Consider the following 21,695-nt stretch of genomic DNA (forward strand, 5'->3'; position numbering starts at 1 on the left):
CCGAGCAGGGGTGAGGCGGTCATTGCACCTTGCCTTATTTGTGCACCTCTTAGGCCGCTACGAGCAGCATGCCGTAAAAGATCACGATCCTACTCCGTATAGGAATCTTGTTTTTTGATGAGGAACAAAAAATATATTACTAAGAAAAGGAAAAGTTACATCTTGTACATCCATATTGAAATATATTATAGTTGTCCAAAATGGCCTTGGAGGTCAAATACCTAACCGCACTATGATAGTTACAGTTATGAAACCAAAAAAACACTTGACATTAGTAAAGTATGTGGTTAGATCAGCGAGTTGAAGAAGTAAGTTAACTGCATTCCAAGGCCAGCAAATATCATTAGTTGGATGCAAAAAACAGCATAACTCTCTACTGCTACACCATATTTCTTGAAGCTTAACCTTCAATCTTTCAGCATGTTTCAACCCCTGTAAAATCCCAAATAGTTCTACCTCTATCTTGTCTCTTGATGTAAGAAATCCCGCAACTATTAAAACATATTGTCCATCTAACAAGATACAGATAGCTCAACTTGTTAATTTTAGGTGTGAATTTTATGCATTTGCCCAAACTAAAACAGAGAAATTGAAATCTAATCGAATGCAAATGCGCATGAAGATATTGTTATATCCGATCCATATTTGGTCTGTTTACATTTATGATCTTATTGTGGTCATAATGTTCATTTTGTGAACAATTGCTAGCTTGGTTGGTTGGTGGCTTGCCCGTTGAACTGTTGAAGCTTGGTTGGTTGGTGGCTTGCCCGTTGAACTGTTGAAGTGCATCTCCCCCCCCCCCCCCCCCACCCTCATGAGGCCACGAGGTCTTGGGTTCAAGTCTCTTGTCACATTATAGTATGTCTTGGCCTTCGCTCCCCTTCTTAGAATTTAGCTCGTTTCCAGGGAGCAGCACGTCCAGGGTGCATCCAACCGTTGGGCTGTGTCGCGGACCTTTATCTGCTGCTGTAACTGGAGCACTGCTGTGCACATCGTGCGGCACAGCAGCGGCCATGTGTGCACAATGGGGTCCGCTATGTACACATGACTGCTGCTGCGCGGCACGATGCGCACAGCAACACTCCAGTTACAGCAGCGGATAAAAATTCCTGTGCCGCATACATCACAGGATCAATTGGTCTATGACGATATCCTCTTTCAACGTCTGTCGTGACTTGGATGGTGGGGACGGGGATATGGTGGGGCCGGGGGATGCGAATAAAATGGTAGCGTTTAGACGAGACGAAGAACACACTTCATGAGTCTCTTTTCCTTTTCAAGACTGTTCTGCAAATCAAAACGGAAAAAGCTCCTTCCCTCGTCCTCTTTCTTCTTTCCATCACCGAATTAAATTTTGGTATTTTTTTTGGTTCAGAGGAGTATCTTTTATTCTTCTTCGTTATTTTCCTTTGTTGCTCTTTCGTCAGAAAGAAAACCAAAGACACCAATGGCCGCCGAAGCACTGACCAAGAACCATCTGGTTCTGTCATGTCCCCAACTCTGCGTTTCAGTTTCTTCCAGGAGATCTTCTTTTGCTCTTCGTTTCCCTTCTTCTCAGAAACCCTTCCCAACTCTGCAATCTTCTTCAGATACCTTCTTCCATGGACAAAGGATCGTCCTTCAAGCTTCTTCTGAGCAGGTTTGTTAATCTGCTTCCATCTCTGCCCCTTTCTTTTCAGAAAGCGATCTTTAATATCCTATACTAATTGGTAATTTTGACTACACTGCAGACGAATCGTTCCATTGGGATATCTCAGAAATGGTGGAAGAAAGGAATCGAACCAAATATGAAAGAGATCACTTCTGCACAAGATCTTGTGGATTCCTTGTTAAACGCTGGAGATAAACTCGTTATTGTGGATTTTTTCTCCCCGGATTGTGGGGGATGTAGAGCTATCCATCCCAAGGTGCTGCTGTGGATTCTTTATTTTGGTTTTCTCCTCTTTTGTGTAAGATTAGGAAACCGAAATCACTAACTATTTTGTGTTCTTGATATGTTCGATCTTTTCACAGATATGTCAATTTGCGAAGATGAATCCAGATGTGCAATTCCTTCAAGTGAACAATGAGGAGCAAAATTCCATGTGTTGTAGCCTGAACGTCCATGTTCTACCTTTCTTTCGATTTTACAGGGGAGCCCATGGTCGTCTATCCAGCTTTAGTTGCACGATTATCACTGTGAGTTTCATTTCTTCTTTCTTGTAATTTCTTTACCAAATTGACAGGAATGAGGTTATTTTTCTCAGGAATTAGGTTTTATTTGATCTCATTTTGTGATCTGTAGATCAAAAAATTCAAAGAGGCACTCGCGAAACACAACACAGATCGTTGCAGCATTGGGCCTACTAAAGGGCTGGAGGAAAAAGAACTTGTTGCTTTGGCTTCTAACAATGATTGTCCTTCAATTACACACCAAAACCAATAGCAATGCCTCCTGCCCTAGAAGAAGAAATAGCTTCAGAATCAGTTCTTCCAGCCATTACCGAGTTTCCTCTTCCCATCAACCTTGAATTCCAATCAAGAAGCTGAGGAAAAGAAGTTGTGGCCACTACTGGGAGATGATTTTGATAAATATTCAGTTCACCTCTTCGTTTCTTTTTGTTGAGTTTGTAGAATTACTAGCATATGTGTATCAGTTCAGTGATTGGTTGGTACTTGGGGAGGGAGGGAACTGCCATTGCCGATGATCTACCCAACATGTTCCAGTTGGAGACCATATTGCCCTACTAAAAATACAGCTTAAATCTACATTTTTCTTTCATGTTAAGCTAGTAAGGTCATTCATTATCCTTTGTTTAACAAGAATGCTGCAGTATAAAGTTTGAGACCGAAATCCTATCCAATGCGCCCAACGCGCATCCAACTGCTTGCAGCACTTGGGATGCATGCCAGGTGCTGCCAGCCGTTGGATGCGCGCTCGAGAGGATCCCCACCCTATGAGGAACTGGTCTGAATACTATACCTGTCCAAAAGAAAAATGTTTCCTTATTTATACGAGGACCTCACACGAAGGCCTTCTTAACAGCCCTTAGGCATCAAAGCCATCAAATTAGTGGGGAGGAGGTCTGCAATAGGTGAAAGTGTGGACACCACTGATTCCTTAATATGATCAGTCAACCATTAATTCAAATTCTCTATAAATTTTTTTGGATAATTCAGAGAGGGCGAGGGATCTTTGGCGGCATGACTACAATGTAGACACTCGTACAATTAGAGTGCGGGAGTAATGATTCCAACTACTTGGTCTATTGAATACCATCTACAAAAATTCCTTAGCAAGCGAGAAATTCATTAAAAGTAATGAAAGAAAGACAAAGTACATCATGCTAAATGTGTCCATAACACTATTCAAGAAATCTGACATTGTTCACTTGAATAGCCAATCTTAACCATTGCGCCAAGGCACGTCCACTAATCAATCGGCAATCTAGTGAAACAAAAAAAAAAAAAAAAAAATGTAAAGCACCAGCAAAGAGTCTAAAGAGAAAGCAATATTATTATTAAGATTGAAATTTGTGAGATGAATCTAATTACATTACCTCAAAAGATGTCTAAAATTGATGTGGCATGTCCTATACCATGGCTTGGTTTGTCTGTCTTTAATCTTCAATCTCATCTCACGACCAGTAACATCTTCAGGAAGGAAAAAACAAAAAATTAACAACAAATTAAGAAAGAGAGAGAGAGAGAGAGAGAGAGAGAGAGAGAGAGAGAACCTGTCAATAGAGCTTCCATGTCTTGGTCCGGATGGAAATGGAAGAAATGTGTTGGATTTTTAATTGTATTTAAAATTAAAGATTCAAAACACGTTTTTTATGGATGTGTTAGAGGGTTATGTCTTTCCTTATAGACACCTAAATAGCCAATAGGTGCATATTGGAAGACTTGTTTGAGTGGCTAACAAACAAGCCTTATGGGAAAATGCATGAGTTGGGACATATCTCTTGGAGACATCCTTTAGGGGTGTCTCTTCCTCTCCTATATAAAGAGAGGAGGTCTTGCTCATTCTCTAACAATTGTTTTTGAAATACATTTTTTCCGTCCCAATGTAGTCGGTCAGTGTCGATGAATTAGTGAATATAGCCTGTGGACGCCCTTTGTAATCACATTTGGAACTGCAACCAAGGTGATTAGAGAGTTGTTTTATCTTGGGGGTATAGATGCATGGTCAACCCGGATTGTAGAATTGGGGCATCTAAAAACCTTAAGGAGAGCATCGTTTGATGCGACTCAACTCTACCATTTATTGTTCAGGTTACACAAGAGGACGTGTATTGTTGATGCGGTGCGATACTATTGCCATACCAATCAGATAAGTCTTGTATTTACTATTTGTTTATTATATTTCTAGTCTTATACTTGCTGCCCATGATATTTTACTCTTACAATCTTAAGGTTTTTAGATGCCCCATTTTGGGTTTTTCATGGATTGTGGTGAGTTATATTATATAATGTTGGTTTTGATTGTTGGGAAATGTGAATCAATGTGTCTTTACACTTGGTCTTAAATAGATTGACTGAGTTACTCTCGGTTCATGAGAACCTCGAGGGAGATCTTTCAATAGCATGGACATCTTGTATAATAAGATGGGTGGTTTCAATAGCATGTATGACTTTTAGTGGTTGTGCTTGACCGTAAGATGAAACGGTTGGACTAAGAGTTGGATATTTTCAAAAGAAGCATTTTTGTGAATCGTTGCAATGTTTCTCTTAATTCATTTTGTTGAGTTAAGATTTTTGGCTAATAAAAGATATTTTCTTTCTTAATGCCAATGGTTGCACCACAGTTTGTTTTTATGACATTACATTGTATTGTTTATCTACTGTTTTGGTATTTTTCAAGAGACACCACCTCTTGAATTGGGTCATATTCATTATTACCATGGGATATGTCTCCTAGTTTCTATTTTGGAAACTAGTGGACATCATAGCCCATTATTGTTGGTTCATTCTATTTCAGTCCATATGTGGTTTATGTGTTTTCATACTTTATATGAATGGTGGTACATGTTTATGATGTTAGGTGTTTAAGATATTTTCATATAATCATCATATGTTTGAATGCTTGGTTGATCACGTTTAATATTTGGGCATTTATTTTGATTGGGTTATGATAAATCCAAGTACTGACAAGTAAAGCCAGGTAACTGTATTTGTTGATCAAATTGGTTGTTGATAGAGACAAGTGACATTGTATACATATTGGTCGGGTGCTTATTCTATTATTATTTGTGCATAGATTTATGTACATATTTACTTGGGAGCATGAGTTTTATTTGAATGTTATGCTATATTTGATATGCTAGTAAAATTGTATGGGCAAATTAGTATGTAAATGTGGAGGGTCACAGTTTTCTCACAAGGACATTCTCATTTTGTATTGGCTTATATCTCTGAATGTGAAAAACCCAACATGTGGGGGTTATTATGAGAATGTGTATATTTACATGTTGACTCTTTTTTAAGAGATATATAAAGCCAAATAGAATGATAATCTCTACTTGGAAATTGAATCTAATAGATATGTTTAGATTCTGATATGTAAATATTTGGAAGGTGACCTTGGTTCAAAGGTAGCATATAAAAACATGTGTTGGTGGGGGTGATTCATGGAATCAGTAATATAAGCCTAAGTTGTGATTCATGGAATCGGTAATATAAGCCTAAGTTATAGGTTCCACCATGGTTTTATTTTTATGGTTTCATAAGAAAGCCGGATTTGGAGCCATAAAGCTATGAATATAAATGATAGATATATGGTGATGACCAACGCCAAATTGTGTCACGAAATACAAAGGGGATGGTCAATAGAGAAATAAAGACTAATATGTCTTGATTACATATATCTGGTGAGGCTAAGGAAAGTAGCGGTATCAGCTCAGTATAGTCGGGACAAGAATGACTAATACTATTACATAGCCTCTTACCATTATTTTGGTATACATTTAAGGAATGAGTTTAAAGCCTGTGTCATAGGTCATGTGATGGACACCCAACCTATGTGAAGAGGTTTAACTCCTGAATTAGGTTCAAAGGGTACAAACGAAGTCACCAGATGACCTGACTAGTACTACTAAAATTGACTCATTCTGATTACATGGGAAAGTAGTACCACCACAATGAAATGAGGTTGGGTTAAATACTCTTAATCAAGCCAAATCCTATGAAATGTGGGGGTGTGTTAACTGTGGTGCGCATTGGCTGACCTTAGTGGATGTAGGAGGTGAGGCCGCCTACCGATGAGAGTTTTAAAGGCGGACTCTTTAAACATCCATGAGACCAAGATAGGGGACAAGGCCGGTTAAAAATGTCCAATTTTGTCATGAACGGGTTAAGTCACGTAAGGTCAACTGATATGATATGGATGGTGAGCTTGCCGGCTATGCCAATGAGGAAAGGTTCAAGAAGTTTGACTTCACCCGTACTCTGTAGCGAAGTTCATCAGACCTAGTGTAGGTTCAAGTCCGAAAGACACCTGCAACGATATATCCTATTATGTTTAATATATTCACTAGTCCAGTGTTTTGTTTTATCAATGTTTTGAATCTGTGGGAGATTGTTGGATTTTTAATTGTATTTAAAATTAAAGATTCAAAACACGTTTTTTATGGATGTGTTAGAGGATTATGTCTTTCCTTATAGACACCTAAATAGCCAATAGGTGCATATTGGAAGACTTGTTTGAGTGGCTAACAAACAAGTCTTATGGGAAAAGACATGAGTTGGGACATATCTCTTGGAGACATCCTTTAGGGGTGTCTCTTCCTCTCCTATATAAAGAGAGGAGGTCTTGCTCATTCTCTAACAATTGTTTTTGAAATACATTTTTTCCGTCCCAACGTAGTCGGTCGATGAATTAGTGAATATAGCCTTTGGACGCCCTTTGTAATCACATTTGGAACTGCAACCTATGTGATTAGAGAGTTGTTTTATCTTGGGGGTATAGATGCATGGTCAACCCGGATTGCAGAATTGGGGCATCTAAAAACCTTAAGGAGAGCATCGTTTGATGCGACTCAACTCTACCATTTATTGTTCAAGTTACACAAGAGGATGTGTATTGTTGATGCGGTGCGATACTATTACCATACCAATCAGATAAGTCTTGTATTTACTATTTGTTTATTGTATTTCTAGTCTTATACTTGCTGCCCATGATATTTTACTCTTACCAAATGGCAAGATAACTTATGAAATGGACTAAAGTAGTCGGAGTCGATCATGACTAGTTTTGAGTAGTGGAAACTCAAATGTATGGTTTTGAATGGCTTCTAAGTAATCAATATTCTCTCTTTCTTGGTAATATATCTTGGAATATGGATAAGGTCTGAATAGAGTAGTAGTCTTCCTTGGGTTATCATCAACCCCTCTCCAAAATTTCATTGTATTCTCGAAGCCTTTTGTTAATAATATCATTTGATTAAGAGAAGAAGAGCTCCAATTTGCACCCAATAAATTGGCCTTGTCCTCTTGCAACGCATAGGGCATGTACAACAAAGTTGGTTTCTTAATCTATCTTCTACTACAATATTCCTCCTTCTTCTCTGAAACAACTTTGATACCGAAATCCTCCATAACCTTAGCATCGATTGGAGATATATCTGCATCGAAGGCTTCAATACTACTGATCCAATGAGGAAAATCAGTTTTCAGCAAGATGGCTAATGCAAGCTGAAATCGCGATCTATTGCTTGATTCAATGCTGCCTATACCATATATTACCATCAACATCTTCTTCTTCTTCTTCGAATTATTATTATTATTATTATTACTATTATCAGACGACGGCGGCGATGATAATGATGATGATGATGATGATGACCCTAATAATAAAACGCGATCAATGTTGCTTCAGAACTCTGGATCATTTTCCCATTGGTCAAGGATTTCATGATACAGTTGAGATCTTTTGAGTTCTTCAATGGTACTATTCATCTTCTCCCTTAAAATCTCAACTTTATACTCCTCGCTGTCATCCTCCAGGCTAATAATAGGTTCCACTACTGATGAGTCGAAGGAACATTTGATCAAACGTGCGAAGAAGTTTGGTTTCTTGTCTTCTATATAACTGGAATACTTTTTTGCTTCCCAATCTATTTCTTCACCACTAATGTCACTATCCGTATCCTTCACACATTTCTTCTTATTCTTTCTATTAATGCCGGATTCCAATACCAAATCTGCACCATAATTAATAATCTCACTTTCTGTATTCTCCGGCCACAAATCGCTAGATGCCATTCTCTCTCGATCTATATTTAGCGCCTAACAATTCAAAAACATAAAACATATATAAGATTCTACTGCAATTCTCTCCAAATTATGAGAATATATTTTAGTGTAACTGAACAGAAACTAATGGCTAATTAAAATTATCCAAACTTGTTACCAAAAAAATAAATAAATAAATAAATAAATAAATCCAAACTTGGAACAAGCAGGCATTAATACCTACAGGCGAAACCAAACTGATCCCAGAAGAACAGTGCAGAGAGACACATATAGTATTAATATTTAGAAACCTAAATTTTTTTGATGATGAGTAGATGAAGTTAGGAGAATAAGTTTGACGATCGATCACCTGAATTTAGAAGACACAACAGTAATTGTCTCTGAACGTACGAATTGAACACAAAAACTCTTCGTTGATCGATCAGAAGAACTCCATATATATATATAATTGCCGCCCAATTACCAGTAAACAAGAAATCTAATTCATCAATCCTCACTCACTCAACTTCTTCGATCTATTTATGGATGATCGACTACTGAAATAGGAAAAGGTCTCACTCGTTGTTCTCCTAATCCAGATACAATTCCTAATACTACTACTAACTTACTTAAAATAAAAATGGGGGAGAGAGAGAGAGAGAAGTCGAGAATGTTGTTTCCTTGTCAGAATAGATCTCTAAATCGATCGTGCTTAATTTCCTACATCTATGGTGTTTAATTTAAATTAAGAGGGTGTTAATTGCCACGTGTATTAGAATCCAAGTTGTAAGAGAAGTGAACTAATAGAACCTCCTATATGTACAGTAGGACAAAAGATCTCTACTTGGTCTCAGGGTGAACATGTCTAGGTATCTACCCAGGGGCAGAGGTGTCATCTCACAGTGTCTTGTGAGAGGGCGTAGGAAACACTACTAAGTAGAGATCTTTTTCCCATATACTTGGTGGTGTTTCCTACACCCTCTCACAGGGCAACATGTTATGATAATCATTATAGACTTATAGTGCCGATAGGATCGGCTGATGTGGCATTCCATTAGTTAGTTTGTTATCTATGAAATCCAACTTCTTCACATGTTGGATCAAATCTTCCAACTCAATCCAATCTAGCGTGGAAGATACAGGCAGTGACATGCATTATTAATTATGGTGAAGATCGAGAAGAGGTAGATTGGGTTTCAAAATGGGAATACCAAAATAGAAACACCAAGAAATCCAACTTCCTCGCACGTTTGATCAAATGTTCCAACTCAGTCGAACCTAACATTGCTGTGCTGGCAGCCAAGGAAATGGGATCTTAAAAGGGTATTTTAGAAAATACTAAAACCTAGGAGGGTATTTGTGAACCCAAAGGGGAAGTGAATTATTCCATTTGCTTGGCTGCTAGCCTTGTAGCAGGAATGTTCCTGCTACAAGTGTAACAGCAAAATTTTTTCCAATAAAATTGGGATGTTAAGGATGGAGAAGAATGATACCTTAGAGGAACTCAAAAGATCTAAACTGTATCATGAAATCCTTGATCAGTAGCAGGATAATCCAGAGTTCCGAACCAACATTGATCGCATATTATTAACATCTTCATTGTTCAATAATAATTCGAAGATGTTGATACTCGTGTCATAAATGTCTTAAAAAGCGAACCCCCTTTAACACAAATACCAAGAAACACAAAAAAAATAAAAACAGAGTAAAAATGACATTGAGATTTAACGTGTTCACACACCAATATGATGTGCTACATTCATGAGTTAAGTTGAAGATGATTCACTATGTAATGGAGGAAAGTACAAGGAAGATCTCTTAAGAACACCCAAAGATCACAACAGGAACTCTCCCCAAAAAACTTTAACTCGAAAACCTCCAAAGGTCGTCAGAGAATTTTTTTACCTTCATAAATACACACTCCATGCTCATTTTGAAGCACATCTGCCTACGTTTCTTTCTGACTTAAAATCCTTAGTCACATAAACCCAGCCATATTTCTTAATATCTTTAAGGTAAGGAATTGTGATTTCGTTCCGAGTTTTTCTTCACCCAAGATTTTAATGGGGCCAGGGTACATTTAAGGAATGGTTAAATTTCTTGTTTGTCAAATATATATGAAGATGCGCCAGATAAGAATGATTTTGATATCTAATGGTCTTCTCTTTTTTTTTGATAGATTTGAAAAACAACAAAAATAAAAAAGAAGGAAATTTTCACGTACCTCCCCTGAGGTATCGTATAATTACAAAAATACTTGTCAGTTTTGGAAAATTATGTGTGCCTTACTAATTTTGTAAAAAATTAACAAATGCACTCATTCCGCTAAATTGGGACTAACAACGTTAGAATTAAAAAATAAATTGACAAAATTGCCCTTGCAAGAAAAAAGAGAAAAAACCGACAACCCATCTTGCCCAAATTGTTTAGGATTTGAAAAAATGGAAGATGAGTTGCAGATATCCTTCTTAGTCTATCCGACCATATCACACCATATCTGATTTTTTTCTATGTTTGCCATTGCTTGAGCTTCAAGCATGCAATACCTAAACGATTTGGGGAAGCTGAGTTGTCGGTTTTTTTTTTTTATTATTTTTATTCAAGGGCTATTTGGTCAATTTACCTTGTAGTTCTAATGTTGTTAGTCCCAATCTTAATGAATGGGTGCATTTGTTAACTTTTTACAAAAATAGGGGGCACATATCATTTTTTAAAATTGACGAGTGTTTTTGTAATTACGTGATACCTCAAGGGAGGAACATGAAAATTTAAGTTATTTTTAGAGTTTGGTTCCTCCGCACGTACCAATAGGTGAACGTACATGTGAGAGCCAACCACCTGTCTTATTTTTGCCATTTACAAGGGGAGGAGGAGTTTTTATGAAAATAAAATTAAAATGTGATTGGCTCCGAGATGTACATTCATCTGTTGGTACGTGCAGATGATCCATTAACTTCATTGATCCTGATCTTTTTTATTTTTTAGCCCTATGTTTGCTTTTCATGTAAGTGTGGATGATGGTTAATTTTGGCTTTCTCAGAGTTCGTTTCAGGTGGAGTGAAATTACATTTTGGATCCTCCACTGCCGAGCTGCCTGGCAGGACCGTGCTGCCTAGACACGGTGAGGCATGCAATGACCGCCTTACCGTTGCCCTAGTGGGGGTAAGGCGGTCATTGCTTGTCTCTTCATGTCTGGACAGCACGGTCCTGCCGGGCATCTCGGCAGTAGAGGATCTGAATCCGTGAAATTATGTCCGACTTACCTTCTCACCGTTGCTGTCCCTACCTTTTGAAGATTATTTCATCCTTCATTCTGATGGTACTTGAAATGAATTGCGGCAGCATTGAAGCAGGGGGAGTGATTATTCGGACCAATGCTGGCCATTTTGTTTTTACCAAATGTAAGGCTGGACCTGGATTTTCTGTTGCGGTTATGGAGGCAGGGGCTGTACATGATGGGTTGTTGTTGGCCCAATGTGTGTGCCAAAAGGCCCTATTACAATACTAGCTTCTTTATATTGGACTGCGCGCTAGTCTTGTTGTTGAGGATATTATTATTAGGGTAAATTACATGTCACTCCCTGGTATTCAAACGAAACTTAGATCATCCCCTAGATTTTGAAAAAACTCAAATCACTCTCTCTATAGTAACGGTGTTAGTCTGCTGTTAGTTATTGGTGTGAAAGGACTATTTTACCCTTGTACTAAAACATTAGAATTAATTTCACAAAAAAAAAAAAAAAAACATTAGAATTAAATTTACAATACTACCCTTCCTTCATCTTCAACATTGGTCAAGGGTAGTTTAGGGATTTAAATTTATTTAACTGGCTGACATCATCACTTAATAGCAAACTAACGGTAGGGACTAATTTGTCGTATTGGGGTCTAAGTCAGGGGGTGATTTGAGTTTTTTCAAAAACCAAGGGGTTATCTGAGTTTTGTTTGAAAATCAAGGGGTGAAGTGTAATTGACCCTTTTTATTATTATTATTAATTTTTTTTTTTTGGGTAAAAAGACATTGGAGAGGATCTGGCCTCGGGTGTTCTTTATACGTAACGTTTACAATTTATAGTTATAATTTTGAATTAACTCTATGTGAGCTGTAGAGTTTGAAAAGAAGGAGATAACTTAACCACAATGGATTGAGCTTGTTTTCGGCCTGGGGTTGAGTGGCCATTGTGCTGCGCTCTCAACTCAACTCAGAGGCCTCCATGTGGATTCTATGTCAATTCAATGGTTGATAGATGAGCTCAATTAAATTTCAAAATTACAATACGCTTTGGAACGTGCGCCAAAGCTACAAAAGGTTCCTGCAAATTAACATCAACCAAATCATTCATAAGGGGCTTTGTTTGGCAAAGCCTGTTTTGTAGGAATGCACTTTTAACCTCAGCCTAACACCATCTTAGATGTAAATAAGTAAATCTTTAACGTTCACTTTAAGAAATCAGACACTGTTCACTTGGAAGTCTTGAATAGCCATTCTTCTTAACCGTTACGCCAAGGCTCGCCCACTTATCAATCGGCGATCTATTGAAACCAATAAAAAAATGTAAGCCACCAGCACAAAGTCTAAAGAGAAATTAAGAATTTTTATCCTCTCAATTAACACTGCCCATACTTAACGTCAAGTACATCTAATAAAGGGAGGTGGACCCCATTTCAGGCTGTGTGTTCGGGCAGGGGGTAGGATAATCATTTCTGCCTCCTCTCTTAGATGTACTTGACGTCAAGTACGAGCAGTGTTAATTGAGAGGATAAAGAGAAAGCAATATTATTATTAAAGACTGAAATTTGGGAGATGAATCTAATTACATTACCTCAAAAGATGTCTAAAATTGATGTGGCATGTCCGATACCATGGCTTGATTTGTCTGTCTCTAATCTTCAATCTCTTCTCACGATCAGTAACATCTTCAGGAAGAAAAAACAAAAAGTTATCAACAAATTAAGAATATGAGAGAGAGAGAGAGAGAGAGAGAGAGAGAGATTACTTACTTTCCAACAGAGAATCCATGTTTTGGTCCAGATCGAAATGGAAGAAATGGCAAGAGAAGTTATAAAATGGACTAAAATAGTTGGAGTCATGAGTAGTTTTGATTAGTGGAAACTCAAGTGTATAGTTTTGAAAGGCTTCTATGTAATCAATGTCATCTCTAAGTTCATAATAATCCTTGGAATATGGATAAGGTTTCCAAAAAGTAGTCTTCCTTGGGTTATCCTCAATCTCTCTAAAAAATTCCATTATATACTCAAAGCCATTTGTTAACAGTACCATTTTATTAAGGTCAGAGGGCTTCCAATTTGCTTCAAATAAAAAGGTCCTGTGCCAATGACAGGCAAATGGCATGTAGAACAAAGTTGGTTCCTCAATGTGTCTACTACATTCCTCGTCCTCTGTAAGAACATTGATTCCAAAACCTTTCATAACCTCTGCATCAATAGGAGATATAATCGGATCGAAGGCTTCGATTCCACTGATCCAATCAGGAAAATCGAATTCCAATAAGATGGCTAATGCAAGCTGAAATCTGGATTTAGAGCTTAATTCAATGCTGCCTAGAGCATATATTACCATCAACATCTTCTTCTTCTTCTTCTTCTTCGAAGAATTATTATTATTATTGTCAGATGAAGACGACGACGACGACGGTGATGATGGTGATGATGATGACCCTAATAATAAAACGCGATCAATGTTGGTTAGGAAGTCTGGATCATTCTTCCACTTGTGAAGGATTTCATGATAGAGTTTAGATTTTTGGAGTTGCTCTATTGTATCATCCATCTCTTTCCTTAACCCCTTAATTTTAATTTTATCCTCCTTTAGGCTATTAGGAGGTTCCAGTACTGATGAGTTGGAAGAACATTTGATCATCAAACGTGTGAAGAAGAAGTTGGGTTTCTTCTCCTCATCATATCCATAATCGGAATATTGACATTTTGATTCCCAATCTATTTCTTCACCACCAATGTCTCTGCTGTCACTTTCTGTATTCTCCGGCGCCAAATCGCTTGATGCCATTCTCTATATTTAGTACCTAACAATTCGAAAACATAAAACATATATAAGTTTTTTTTTTTTTTTTTTTCTTTTTTTTGGTTTCTGGTGTTGGATGAATTTTGATAATCAGTTAGACCAAAAATTCTTTGATCAGGATCGAGTAGAAGAAGTTAATTAGGAGAAATAAGTTTGATGATCGATCACCTGAAAATTTTGAAGCCACTAACAATGGTCTCTCCAACGAACGAACGAACGAATTGAACACAAAAACGTACGCTAGCTTCCTTGATCAGAACAACTCCAGAAAATTGCAGCCCAATTACCAGTAAACAAAAAATCTAATTCATCAATCCTCATTCACTCAACTTCTTCGATCTATTTATGGATGATCGACTAATGAAATAGGAAAAGGTCTCTCTCGTTGTTCTCCTAATCCAGATAGGATTCCTAATACTACTACTACTAACTAACTTAAAATAAAAAAGGAGAGAGAGTGAGAGAGAGAGAGGTCGAGAATGTTGTTTCCTTGTCAGAATAGATCTCTAAATCGATCGTGCTTAATTTTCTACATCTATGGTGTTTAATTTAAGTTAAGACGGTGTTAATTGCCACGTCTATTAGAATCCAAGTTGTAAGAGAAGTGAATTAATAGGACCTCTTATATATATATAAAAAGTAGGGCAAGAGATCACTACTTGGTCGCAGGGTGAGCACGTACGTCTAGCTATCTACCCAAGGGGCAGAGGCTTCATCTCACCATGAAATGATGCCTCTGTCCCCTAGATAGCTACCTAGGCATGCTCTTCCATTGGCATATACGCTTGTGTAGAGAGCATGCGATCAAATAGGGATCTTTTCCCCCTTTTCTAAAGTGAAAACAAAGAAAAAAAAACTTCATTAAATAAGAGAATTTGTACATCATCAGTAATTGTTTGAGATAGTATATCTACTACTACTAGGCATAATAGCAACCCTAATTGCTACCAAAACTATATAAGCATCCTTACAAAAGATTATAACATCCATATTAGCCACGAGACATGAGATGTCAGGTAGAAGATGAAAAATCTCAAACGCCCACCCTTGCTGATTCCTTTGCGTAAGCAATAAAATGAGATCACTATCCTTCACCCATACTTCTATTTTCTTGAATCCTTCCGCTACTGCTTAGTTCAGATCCTGCAAGATATACTTCATTCTAGCCTTTGGTGCCAACATAATCCCTGAAAAACCGGTACCAAGTATCACAAAATTAAACACAGTTAAATTTTGACTTGAAAAAGATGACTGAATCCCAATCACAACAAGAAGAAGTGACGTCCTTAAACATATCACAGATGATAATTGGATGATCCCCAGAATGCAAAGCTTGGTAATCAGACAGAAGCATAGAAGAGGGCATGGGGAAAGGCGGTGTGGTTTTATGGTAATTTCTCGAGACACTCATTAACTACTTGGAGTTGTTTGATTATTACAATTCAGATAGTCTACGGTGCAGCTGTCCGTAGCGGCCTGTGCGGTGCAGATTGGACCACGCGTGCAATGACCGCCTTACCCCTGCTCGGACTACAAAAACCCTTTGCTGCACCACTGACCATCGAAAAATTCATTAACATAAGAAACAATTAAACCCAACAAAGACCCTTTATATCAAAAGAAAAAGGGATAAGAGGAAATAAAAAGGGAGCTAAACAAACAACCTTCTATTATTCAAATAAATGAACATAGAAGAGATCTTATACTTCAATAGCCAATTTGAGTAAAATTAAAAGCAACAGTACTATTAAGACTGAAATTTGTGACATGAATTTAACATTACCTCAAAATATTTGTCTAAAAATTGGTGTGGCATGTCCAATGCCATTGTCGCTTATTCTATTCTGGTTAGTCTGCATATTAATCTTCTATTAATCTTCAATTTTTATTTTTTTATTTTTTTATTTTTTGTGTTATTGATAGGGGCAAACGAACTCCGACCAACGATGCGAGGACACGTGGACCCTGACACTATCAGCAACGGAGCAGATAACGACGATGACATCACTATCTTGTCGAGCAAGGTAAAGAGACCCTAATCCCCACGCAACCAACCGACAGATAACCCCTATCTGTTGAAGATGGCTCACAAAGGGGGAGGAACAGTCCCACTCTGACGCAACCTCGGGAGATTCTCAGTGACAGTGAACTACAGAAGTACAACCGCCTTAGAGAACTCCTCTGCTATAAATAGTAGGCGAAGGGACCCAAGTAAGACATCTCACCATTACTAACTCTGACTCTTTCGTATTTCCTCTACGTACTGTTCTGTCGGACTGACTTTGGCATCGGAAAGTCCCTCCTCGGAGTCCGCTCCAAATCTCTTCAGTGCTCTTCTACCTTTTGTAGATCTTCATGTCATCGAATAGAATTCCGGTGGTAACAGGTATTAATTAATCTTCAACCTCATCTCACGATTAGGAACATCTTTAAGAGAAACAAAAAGTTATCGACCAATTAAGAATGTGAGAGAGGTGCATTGTAAAGAGCTTTTGTTTCCCCCACTGCATGTGGACCGTCTAATGTACCTTTTAGAATTAACAAATTTCTTTTTCACAAATTGATTTTGTATGATCTAAAGGACATTGGCCATAACCTCACCTTAGGGGGTCGATTCGCAATATGGGGGATCTATCTTGTGAAAGTAGATTGGGCTTATCGATTAGAAAAAAAGCCCACCACCTGCCTATGGAAACATTCTGGTGTAAACCAGATCTGCACTAGACAAAACAAAATACTGATTGTTGTTTCCTTGGGGATCCAAGAAGAGCTGGACCGAGAGTAGTTTTTTGTGATCAGCCGGGTAACATTATTTGTGTCTACACGGAAGCCCTAAATATTTCAATAAATTTTGTGGTTGAGTTTGCAGCCCTTACTAGTGGAGTGCAGAGATTGCGCCCCCAGCTCCTCCCAAAAGGATCCTATCCAGCACCCTGCCCGGGCTGCATGTGCAGCGCTGGACACGATGAGGCAAGAAAAGACCACCTCACCACGAAAAGACCACACACACACACACACACAGAGAGAGAGAGAGAGAGAGAAAGAGAGAGAGAGAGAGAGAGAGCTCCAAAGAACTCAATACAAGACTTGTGGCTGAGCAAAGATTTGAACAACTGAGTGGTGAGAATCTGCAAAATCAATGTCAAAAATCAAAACCCTATATATACACGAGAGAGAGAGGGAGAGAGAGAGATTTACTCAAATGGTGTGGTAATGGAGAGAAATCGAAGGCAGACAATGAGTTTAGGGTTAAGGGACGAGAAGAGAAGAGGGGTGAGAGATGAGGGATGAGAGAGAGAGAGAGTTACCTCTGAAGAACTCAATACAAGACGGAGGCAGACTGAGTTTAGGGTTTCGAGACGAGAAGAAAAGAGGGGGGAGAGAGAGAGAGAGAGAGAGTTACCCAAATGGTGCGGTAATTGAGAGAAATCAGAAGCAGACTATGAGTTTAGGGTTTCGAGAAGAGAAGAGAAGAGAAGAAGGGTGAGAGATGAGGGATAAGAGAGAGAGATGAGTAGACAGCTTATAAAAGTCGTGATTTATCCATTGCACGGGCATTTAACAATTTTGACCTCACAATTGACCCGTTGCAACATGTGCATAGAAAAGGTCAGTGCCAAAAACATAGTAGAAAACCTTTTTCAACGAAAAAAACATAAACGACTTTCGATCTATTTTTGGTTTTTGTGTTTTTGCAATCTTTTTTAAATAAAAACAAAAAACGCAATCAAAAACGTTTATTTTAGAAAAAATATAAATAAAAAATACAAATGATACCAAAGAAGGCCTTAGTACAATCCAACCAGCTACCCTGATTTACTTGGCAAAAATGAAAGTCCCTAACTCTCCATTTATCATCTATTAGGTGAAAGATCACACATTGTCTAAAAAAATCAAATCCAATTGCAGATTACCTATCAAAAGAAGCCACGAAATCTAGAACAACAGGTCTTGTTGAAGATCTACCTTGTCATATCACGAAAGATATTCAAAGGAACATTCTGGGAATGTCTAAATATAATTTTATTGCTTCTTTTAGTATGGAGAATTGGCCCTGTTGATGACATTGCCGAAGGTGTAGAGCTCGATCTTCCCTTCCCTTCTCTGTTTTTTGTATTTCCCTGGGGATGCCCAGGTGCTCTCTATACTCTTTTATCCTTTTTATTTAAATTTATAGTGCTGATCTTTGTAATAGAGAACTAACTTCTAAAAATCAAGCTTCAAACCCTTTTTATCATATATAATACATAACACCTGTACTTTTTTGTAAATACAATTATCCAAACTTGGAACAAGCCAACACCTAATCTAACGAAGCATTGCCAAATTTACAAGAAAAGATGGAGGAAAAATCCACCAGTCTTGAATATCCTCAACAACAAGGCTAGCACCCCAATCTAAAGAAGCATTGCCACCATTAATGGCGTTCACTACAGGTAAATAATTAGAAAACTAAGACTAGCAGCCCAATCTAAAGAAGCATTGCCACCATTAATGGCATTCACTATAAAATAAACAATTAGAAAACTACAAATAGGACCTTTAAGCCCAAACATTGGGCCAACAACAACCCATCCCATATCAGCCTCTGCCTCAATAACCGCAGCAGAAAATCCAGGTCCAACCTTGCATTTAGCAGCAACAAAATGGCCAGCATTGATTCGAAATGAAGGATGAAATATGATCAAGAGGCAGGGACAGCAAAGGAGAGGAAGTAAGTGGGGCACAACCCTTAACCTGAAAATGAACTCTGAGAAAGCCAAAATCAACCATCATCCAAAGCAGACATAGTTGTAAGGCAATCAGGGTCAAATGACGTCAAAAAGAACTCTATTTCTGGTTTTTCAAATCTGTCAAAGAAGAGAAGACCGTTAGATATCAAACTCATTCTTATCTAGCACATCTTTATATTTGACAAACAAGAAATTTAACCATTCCTTAAAATGTACACCATTAAACCCTTGGGTATTAAATTGAAAAGGAGAGACTAACCAGCACATAGCCACAGCCACAGACCTTGTGCAATTTTTTTATCCTCGTCAATGAAAGAAAATGTTTACTTTTTGCCATGTCTGTTTCATTGTAAAATTTTACATCCTATTTTATAGGAAATTTTTCTTTTTCCATCTTTCTACATGGAAACAAATTGAGCCTTCTGGTAAACAAAAGAACGTATAGCAAGGTTTTGAAGAAAACTGATTTCCAACAATTTTCTCATCAATAAAACAATAAAATTATCTGTAAACAATTACTTGGAGGTGGGGTGGGAAAAGAACCAAGTAATAATAGAAGTTCAGGATGAATATGATGATTATAGCAAAACGGCTTATCTTCACCAGAGAAGTGAAAAATGCAGTGAAAAATTTTCTTTCCTTTCCTTCGAACTGAACAGAAAAGGCCCTTCTATTTATTCTATACGAAGAAGCAGCTATACAAAACATTCAAATGAAAAACCACTAAGTACCATACAAAACTCCAAGTACATTGGTTCCCTGTTATGCTAATGCCTCTAAACTCTTACCAACTAGTAGCCCCAAAAAAGAATAGCTCGTTTGCACTCTGACTATTCCATTGGAGCCAGATACTCAAAAGTAATGGCAGTGAAAGTTAGTTTCAGAGACCATGGCCCTGTGATCCAGAAGCTGAGACCTTCCAAGCACCAAGTGCTTCTCTGGCAACACAGAAAAAAGATTTTGAGAAGTCCATCAAACTTTTTGGGCAAAAGGCAATGTAAAAGCAGTTGCACGGATTCCACGTCTCTCAAAAACAGAAGGCATTCTAGGCAAAGTGGCCTCTTGAGAGACGGTTACCTTACGACCCAATATATCCGTCCATAGGGAGAACTGAATCTTTCTAGGAACATCTTTCCCAAAGAGCTTCCAATGAGAGAGGAAGGAATGGTAAAGAGCTTCAAACAGAGACTTGACCATGAAATATCCAGACTGATCAACCACCGTAGCTCCTACCTTAGGTTCTTGTTCTGAGTAAGGAACTTCAAATCAATTAGATGTTTTCTCAGACCCGGCAGCCAAATAATTGATCGCATATCAGCCCCATGGCCACCTCCATTATGAGTGTGAAGAAAGCTCCTACCAGATTCATTATTCCTGTTCAAAAACCAGTCCTGTGACTGATGTTCACAAGATGGCTAAACCATCAATTTGATAAACCATACTTTGAATTCCTCATACGGTAAGTACAAAGAGATGTTTAATTTTTTCTTGACCATTTGCAGAAAAAGGGTACCACAGATTTTAGAGGACAAACTTTAGGAGTTCTGATCAAAATGAGTCAAATTATAATTTGTCGGCTAACAAGTCAACAGATAGAAAGTTGAAATCAAATCTTACAGTGACCACAGAGAAGCTTGGAAAAACTGGTGATATGGTGAAGAGGTTGCTCCTGGATATCCTGGATATTTCCACAAACATGGCTTTGTCAAAGAAAGGAAGTATGCCTATCTTTATTTGTTGAAGAAAAACTGAAGTGTACAGCTCGAGTCTAATGGATCAAAAACCAGCAACAAAATCGGACTCAAGGCATTGGGTTGGTAAACACTTGGGCTAAAATACAAGAGGCCATTAACCGATGATTTTTCCTATCAACTACAAGCATTGCACGCACCTCAAGTTTGCATAGCTGAGACAAGATAGTTGGCCGTCGTGGCAAAATTTACTAATTAGCCACTAGGTCTGATTTTGAGTGGAACAAAGAAGTGTCAGTAGCACAGTTTCGGAATGGCTTGCATCCTCAAACCAGAGCTGTATTGACTTCCAGTCAACTCCCTACAATAGACACACCATACAGGTAACATATTTGGTAGAGGATAGTTTGATGAAGCCTTAGAGTTTCAAAATGGCTTGCATTCTCAAACTTGAGCTGCAATCGACTTCCAGTCGACTGCCTACGATGGATGACACCGTACAGGTAACATATCAGGTAGAGGTTAGGCCTTAAGTTGAAGGGGTTTCCCAGACACATTCTCCAAAAGATCATAATGCAACTAAACTTCCCACTGCAGAAGTCATTCAGCAAGCCACAGGTTAGTGCCTTAGTGGTTCTTCTATGGCACCTGCTTGGCCAAACCGCCTTATTCTCCACCTTGTGGTCATAGTTCTGACAGAAGTCCTTCAAAACCAAGGGCTGAAATACAAGGTTTTACATGCAAGGGATACATGCATTTTTTTGCTCAGTATCCTAATCGTTTAGCTGCCTTTGTTGATAAGAAAGAACTCATGACTACTGCTTCGGAAGAGCAATGGAAGAACGAGATAACATATTTGGAGGCAAAGTGTGGGCATGAACCTAGTGAGGTCAACAGCAATGATAGTGATGGAGATCAGCAACATTACTGCGCTCTTCGTCCACTTTTGGCTACACAAGGTTTCTGATGAGGATTATTGGCAACGCAACAGTATTTTCCAAACAATAGTGAGATGCA

The 21,695-nt window shown here is 38.2% G+C and overlaps 1 pseudogene; it reads left to right on the plus strand.

Annotated features, from left to right (window-relative positions):
• The first annotated feature begins 1,447 nt into the window (after positions 1-1,447).
• On the plus strand, positions 1,448-2,529 carry LOC122665951 (annotated as a pseudogene).
• Positions 2,530-21,695: the final 19,166 nt, after the last annotated feature.

This window comes from Telopea speciosissima, chromosome 6 (genome assembly GCF_018873765.1).
Source record: "Telopea speciosissima isolate NSW1024214 ecotype Mountain lineage chromosome 6, Tspe_v1, whole genome shotgun sequence".
Classification (NCBI taxonomy): domain Eukaryota; kingdom Viridiplantae; phylum Streptophyta; class Magnoliopsida; order Proteales; family Proteaceae; genus Telopea; species Telopea speciosissima.